The sequence below is a fragment of the Oncorhynchus nerka genome, linkage group LG7, assembly GCF_034236695.1.
Source record: "Oncorhynchus nerka isolate Pitt River linkage group LG7, Oner_Uvic_2.0, whole genome shotgun sequence".
Lineage (NCBI taxonomy): Eukaryota > Metazoa > Chordata > Actinopteri > Salmoniformes > Salmonidae > Oncorhynchus > Oncorhynchus nerka.
Window position 1 is genome coordinate 13,901,322 of NC_088402.1, and position 7,500 is coordinate 13,908,821.

The 7,500-nt window shown below is 46.6% G+C and overlaps 1 protein-coding gene across 1 annotated transcript in view; it reads right to left on the reverse strand.

The window, feature by feature from the left end:
- The window catches only part of LOC115126165 (ataxin-1-like), a 230,822-nt gene that overhangs the window by 42,242 nt on the left and 181,080 nt on the right, over positions 1-7,500 (reverse strand).

Consider the following 7,500-nt stretch of genomic DNA (forward strand, 5'->3'; position numbering starts at 1 on the left):
AGCACAGGCTATTTTGGGATGGTTTTCATTAGCATCATCGCTAATCGCTACACAAGCTGGTAGACGTGCGCACCGCACACACGCACGCACGCACGCACGCACGCACGCACGCACGCACGCACACACACACACACACACACACACACACACACACACACACACACACACACACACACACACACACACACACACTAGTCACACTCAGTGTGATGGCCCTCACCCTGAGGAAGGCTTTGTGTGTTTGAAAAGAGGACAAGTTCTACGTAGGTAAGAGGTTACATGCTGGGAGAAGGTGTACTGTCTCTACGCTCCTGAGGCAGAACAGACAGGGCCACGGTTGCCCTGGTTTCGAGGACACCACTGGGACGGACAACAATGGCAGATGTTGGACAACCACTCCTCCACACATACACACACACACGCACACTGTCTCCAATCATAATGTACACAGTTTCTGTGTACTGTAGAATAGATGATTGCAGCATGTTATTCTGCTGTTATAATGGACAGAAAAGTGGGTTTATTCAATGTTTCCATAGTGAAGGGAATTATTGAACTGGTCCGTTATTACACAGCAGGGCGCTGTGTAATGTTAGTCTTCTATAAGTCCTAATCACCCCCCATACTGCACACTGTTGACAACTCCTTCACATGGTCCCAATCCTGCACTCCTTCTAGACACAAACATCTTTCCCATAAGGCCCATAGGGCTCTAAAGTAGTGCACTACATAGGGTGCCATTTGGCGCACAAACTGTGGCTTCCCTCGAGGCCCGGCGGCCATTTTAAAGGGCAGTTATCATTTATTTGTGACAAATCAAACATTTAGACAGGCCTAAGCTAATAAACAGGGAGTGTGAGTTATGCATGCACGCACACACACACACACTGCCCCCCTACCCTTACCGGCAGCTCCATAAACAGACTGACATCTGATAGCATGGGAACCAGAGGACCTGGCACAGGGAGAGGGAGAGAGCAGCCTGCACACAGATACACACATGAACACACAAACAAACAAACAAACACACACACACACACACACACACACACACACACACACACACACACACACACACACACACACACACACACACACACACACACACACACACACACTCACTCACTCAAGTAGGGTTGTGACGGTCATGGATTTTTTGATGACAGTTATTGGTTGATTTTTAAGACACATTGCATGTGCTGCTGCATGTCCGGGAGGGAGGGAGGGGGGGGTGTTGCCTTGGCAACCGAAGACTCATTCGCTTCAACACATTGCTTGTTTTAGCATGGGACCTGGTAGGCACAGATGTCAATTTAACGTCTATTCCACGTTGGTTCAACGTAATTTCACTGAAAGGACGTGGGAAAGAACGTTGATTTAACCAGTGTGGGAAGCAATGCCATTTCATTACGTTGTAGACTCCATGTTACTGTAGACTCCATGTTACTGTAGACTCCATGTTATTGTAGACTCCATGTTACTGTAGACTCCATGTTACTGTAGACTTCATGTTACTGTAGACTCCATGTTACTGTAGACTTCATGTTACTGTAGACTCCATGTTACTGTAGACTCCATGTTACTGTAGACTCCATGTTACTGTAGACTCCATGTTACTGTAGACTCCATGTTACTGTAGAGTCCATGTTACAGCAGAAACGGACTCAACCACACGAATGCCCAGCCATCCTGTCTTCAGTCAGCTGTATATATTATTTTCAACGGTTATGACTGGTATTTTATTTTCATGACAGTCTTCATGCATAGCCGTTGGTTACACGGTTATACGGCAATTGTGCCAGTCCTACTGACACACACACACACACACACACACACACACACACACACAAACACACACACACACGAGCGATCACTAACCAATACAAACACCTTTAAAAAACAGGGCTAGCACAACCCATGGGGTAGAGAGTCTAGGAAGGTCCTCAGAGAGGGAAATCCCACATTTAGACAACTGAACAGCAGGAACAATGCATTCATATAACAGAACTCGCCTGCAGTTGTAATTTACGGCTAATTTAACGGATTAGTGCTATGATGATGACCGGTAGAATACTGGCAGATTAGATGTGGATAGGAATGAACTCTATGAACTCGCTGCAGCTGCAGCGTCACTGTTTCCGTTGGTTACGGAGGTCCCTTTGAGCCAGGTGACGTGGTAAATGTAGGTGTCATCGAAGTCCCCTCACCATAGTAACCATTTCAGTTACCCAGTTAGCTTCCAAATCAAATCAAGGTGACGTAAGTATTGTCGAGTCCCCTCACCATAGTAACCATTTCAGTTAGCTTCCAAATCAAATCAAGGTGACGTAAGTATTGTCGAGTCCCCTCACCATAGTAACCATTTCAGTTAGCTTCCAAATCAAATCAAGGTGACGTAAGTATTGTCGAGTCCCCTCACCATAGTAACCATTTCAGTTAGCTTCCAAATCAAATCAAGGTGACGTAAGTATTGTCGAGTCCCCTCACCGTAGTAACCATTTCAGTTAGCTTCCAAATCAAATCAAGGTGACGTAAGTATTGTCGAGTCCCCTCACCGTAGTAACCATTTCAGTTAGCTTCCAAATCAAATCAAGGTGACGTAAGTATTGTCGAGTCCCCTCACCGTAGTAACCATTTCAGTTAGCTTCCAAATCAAATCAAATTGTATTTGTGAAATGCGCCAAATACAACTGGTGTAGACTATACCGTGAAATGATGGCTTTACGAGCCCTTCCCAACGATGCAGTAAAAAATATATACAAATAAAAAAATAGCACCAAGACGAATAAAATAAAATGCACCAAGCTCAATCAAGTGTATCTTAAAATTTTGAAAGAAAACGAATACTATTTAAACCTACGTCTGGTAGCAGTAATGCAGTATGGTAACCTTGTTCATGCATTCACAAAATCACTGCAGAGGGAGGGAGGAGAAGGAAGGAGTGACGAGGAAACTGGTTGGCTGGCTCTGTGGCCCAGATCAGGTACAACTACAGAGAGATCTATTACCTGATAAAAGCCACGCAGACAACCTCCCCCTCCTCTGGCAATTGATTAGGGAATTGATTCATTGCCTCTGTGTGTGTGTGAGTGAGGATGAATGTGTGTGTGTTGGGCGGCAGTGTGTGGGTGGAGAGGGATCAGACGGGAGTGTGTATGTATGAGCGTGTGTGTTTGTGTGTCTGTACGACACAGAGAAACACACTGTTGCTAAGGACCCCAGGGCGAGATGTCGCACTTGAAGTCTCTCTTTGGAGGCAGCCATTACAGCACTCTTTATCTGGCGCTGTGTGTGTGTGTGTGTGTGTGTGTGTGTGTGTGTGTGTGTGTGTGTGAGTGAGAGAGGACACCAGTGCTATTATTGGCTGGATGGGGGAAGTCTTGGCTCCTGGGCACATGGGAAAAGTGCTCTTGGCAGACAGAGCCGTGGCATTCCATTATGTCGTCCTCTATAAGCTCATGCGCACACACACACGCACAAACACACACACACACACACACACACACACACACACACACACACACACACACACTACCCTGCAAGTGTTGAGTTGCAGAGTTGCTGAGGGAGGGACAGACCCGGCAGAGAGACATGAGTTTTTAAAGGGGACACCAGGGGTCTATGCTAGTGGACACCAGGGGTCTATGCTATTAGACACCAGGGGTCTATGCTATTAGACACCAGGGGTCTATGCTATTAGACACCAGGGGTCTATGCTAGTGGTCACCAGGGGACTATGCTAGTGGACACAAGGGGCCTATGCTATTAGACACCAGGGGACTATGCTATTAGACACCAGGGGTCTATGCTAGTGGTCACCAGGGGCCTATGCTAGTGGACACCAGGGGCCTATGATAGTGGACACCAGGGGTCTATGCTATTAGACACCAGGGGTCTATGCTAGTGGACACCAGGAGTCTATGCTAGTGGACACCAGGGGTCTATGCTATTAGACACCAGGAGTCTATGCTAGTGGACACCAGGGGTCTATGCTATTAGACACCAGGAGTCTATGCTAGTGGACACCAGGAGTCTATGCTATTAGACACCAGGAGTCTATGCTAGTGGACACCAGGGGTCTATGCTATTAGACAGCAGGGGTCTATGCTATTATACACCAGGGGTGTATGCTAGTGGTCACCAAGGGTGTATGCTAGTGGACACCAGGGGTCTATGCTATTAGACACCAGGAGTCTATGCTAGTGGACACCAGGGGTCTATGCTAGTGGTCACCAGGGGACTATGCTATTAGACACCAGGGGTCTATGCTAGTGGTCACCAGGGGACTATGCTATTAGACACCAGGGGTCTATGCTAGTGGTCACCAGGGGACTATGCTATTAGACACCAGGGGTCTATGCTAGTGGTCACCAGGGGACTATGCTATTAGACACCAGGGGTCTATGCTAGTGGTCACCAGGGGACTATGCTATTAGACACCAGGGGTCTATGCTAGTGGTCACCAGGGGACTATGCTAGTGGACACAAGGGGCCTATGCTATTAGACAGCAGGGGTCTATGCTATTATACACCAGGGGTGTATGCTAGTGGTCACCAAGGGTGTATGCTAGTGGACACCAGGGGTCTATGCTATTAGACACCAGGAGTCTATGCTATTATACACCAGGGGTCTATGCTAGTGGACACCAGGGGTCTATGCTATTAGACACCAGGAGTCTATGCTAGTGGACACCAGGGGTCTATGCTATTAGACAGCAGGGGTCTATGCTATTATACACCAGGGGTGTATGCTAGTGGTCACCAAGGGCCTATGCTAGTGGACACCAGGGGTCTATGCTATTAGACACCAGGGGTCTATGCTATTAGACACCAGGGGACTATGCTATTAGACACCAGGGGTCTATGCTAGTGGTCACCAGGGGACTATGCTAGTGGACACAAGGGGCCTATGCTATTAGACACCAGGGGACTATGCTATTAGACACCAGGGGTCTATGCTAGTGGTCACCAGGGGCCTATGCTAGTGGACACCAGGGGCCTATGATAGTGGACACCAGGGGTCTATGCTATTAGACACCAGGGGTCTATGCTAGTGGACACCAGGGGCCTATGCTATTAGACACCAGGAGTCTATGCTAGTGGACACCAGGGATCTATGCTATTAGACAGCAGGGGTCTATGCTATTATACACCAGGGGTCTATGCTATTATACACCAGGGGTCTACGCTAGTGGACAAAAGGGGTCTATGCTATTATACACCAGAAGTCTATGCTAGTGGACACCAGGGGTCTATGCTATTAGACACCAGGGGTCTATGCTAGTGGTCACCAGGGGCCTATGCTAGTGGTCACCAGGGGTCTATGCTAGTGGTCACCAGAAGTCTATGTTAGCACCAGGTAACTAGTGCCTGTTCTCACAGAGCAGGGCCATAGGACTGGACATCTAGCCCTGAGCCCACTGTTTCTGGTTGTGTTTTTGCCTAAGGCTGCACTGCCATAGTTCCAAGGAAGCCTTTAGTTGTTCTGTTTAACTTCTCAGACACTCAGACAATGATATAAAAATACTTGCGGTATAAGATCACTCTGGTAATAGATCATCATTTGTGGAACAGCTGATTGAGCATAGATTGAAATAATTTGTTAACTTTATTTTATTGGCATGCATCTGATGCTCAGTCTGTGTTTCCACTAGATAGCACAGCCACAAAGTCCAAAATTGGATATATCGTAAAAATTCATGAAGACAAAAATGAATTCAAGGTTAGGCATAATGTGAACTGTGTGGTTAAGGTTAGGCATAGGTTTAAGGTTAACGATTTTGTGGCTGTGGTAACTAGTGACGACCCAGCGGACGGAGAGCTCTGACCATCCCTCAGCTAACGCCTTGATCAGTCTGACAGAGTCATTGCATCAATGCTGCGTAATAAATTATGTAATTCCAAAAATGTTACCGGATATGTGAGCAACAACAGTTCAACTTTCACCTTTTGCTACTATTTCTGTCACGTCTACGAGTACAATTTGATGCATACGTTGGATTTATCCAGGTACGCATCACCCAGAACGCACTGCAACTGCCCCTGCAACGCAATGCTGCAAGGCAAACGCAGCGTTCCATTGGAAATGAATGTACATCCTGGTGAACCAAAACGCAATGACGCTTTTGGTCTGATCGAGGCGTTAGCCTGACGAATTAACGCCTCATGCACAAATTCATGTTGTTACTCCTACGACCAGAGAAAGTTATTAAAAATATTATTTAAAAAGACACAACCCTGTAATAATAACAACGCAAGCTTATCCATACACTTTGCTACTCGTTGAAAGAAGATGTAGTGCTGGTAGAAGCACATTTCATGGCTTATAAGTGTTGACAGTGATGAATAAAAACTTCAACATGAACTCACACATACAAAACTGCAGCTCTTTGCTGAATTCGTTGACAGTCTCTCTCTTTAGTCGTGGTTTTAGATGTTGTGAAATCACAGTAGTATCAACTTACTTTGCTGTGTGCTCGAGGAAGCTTCAGAGAGCAGACACAGTGATCTGAACAATCTGATTGGCTAGCGGTAGGCCCATAGGTAGGAGGAGTTTGTGCTTTCAGACACATGCAAGGTTAAACATGGCGACACTTCGCCTATCCGGCGTGCAGGGCAGCTGAAACAAGTGCACCTACTGCCAACAGCCGAGACAGAAAAATTAGGAGTGCAAGGCATAGGAATGTTTCGCGATCGACTGTTTGGGGAACACTTATATAAGGTAACGAACGAGCAGATAAAAACAAAAGACATATTTCAGGATTACAATTTCATCAGAGTGCTTCAGGCATCTGGGCAGGGAGAATGACTTTCAGATGAATTACCAACCCTGTGAATCAAGCCATCATGGACTACGTAGGTCTAGTTTAAGCCGGATAATATTGAGAGCTGATTCTGATTTAAAAGACACTCACCGACACTGACTGAAATCCGGTTTAACCAGGCTAGCATAGAGAGAGTTGTATCCCATTGATAAAGAAAGACACTCAGCTAGCTTCAGAGTCAGTGGGCTGCTATCTGTTACCATTAGGTTCTCACTGACAGACTAACACACATTAGCTTTACATTAATCATACATGGATACATTAAAGCTGAGAACCGCGAACGTAGCGCCACTGGAGCATTTGCTATTGTTTTTGATTTGAGAAAATTAGCATCCTGCATCGGTAGTACATAATCTGCTGTTTTTTGCAGGGTGTTCTATCACGGGTGCAGGGTGTTTTATCACGGGTGCAGGGTGTTCTATCACGGGTGCAGGGTGTTCTATCACGGGTGCAGGGTGTTCTATCACGGGTGCAGGGTGTTCTATCACGGGTGCAGGGTGTTCTATCACGGGTGCAAGGTGTTCTATCACGGGTGCAGGGTGTTCTATCACGGGTGCAAGGTGTTCTATCACGGGTGCAGGGTGTTTTTATCACGGGTGCAAGGTGTTCTATCACGGGTGCAGGGTGTTCTAAGATGTGTGCAGGGTGTTCTAAGGCACATGCAGGGTGTTCTAAG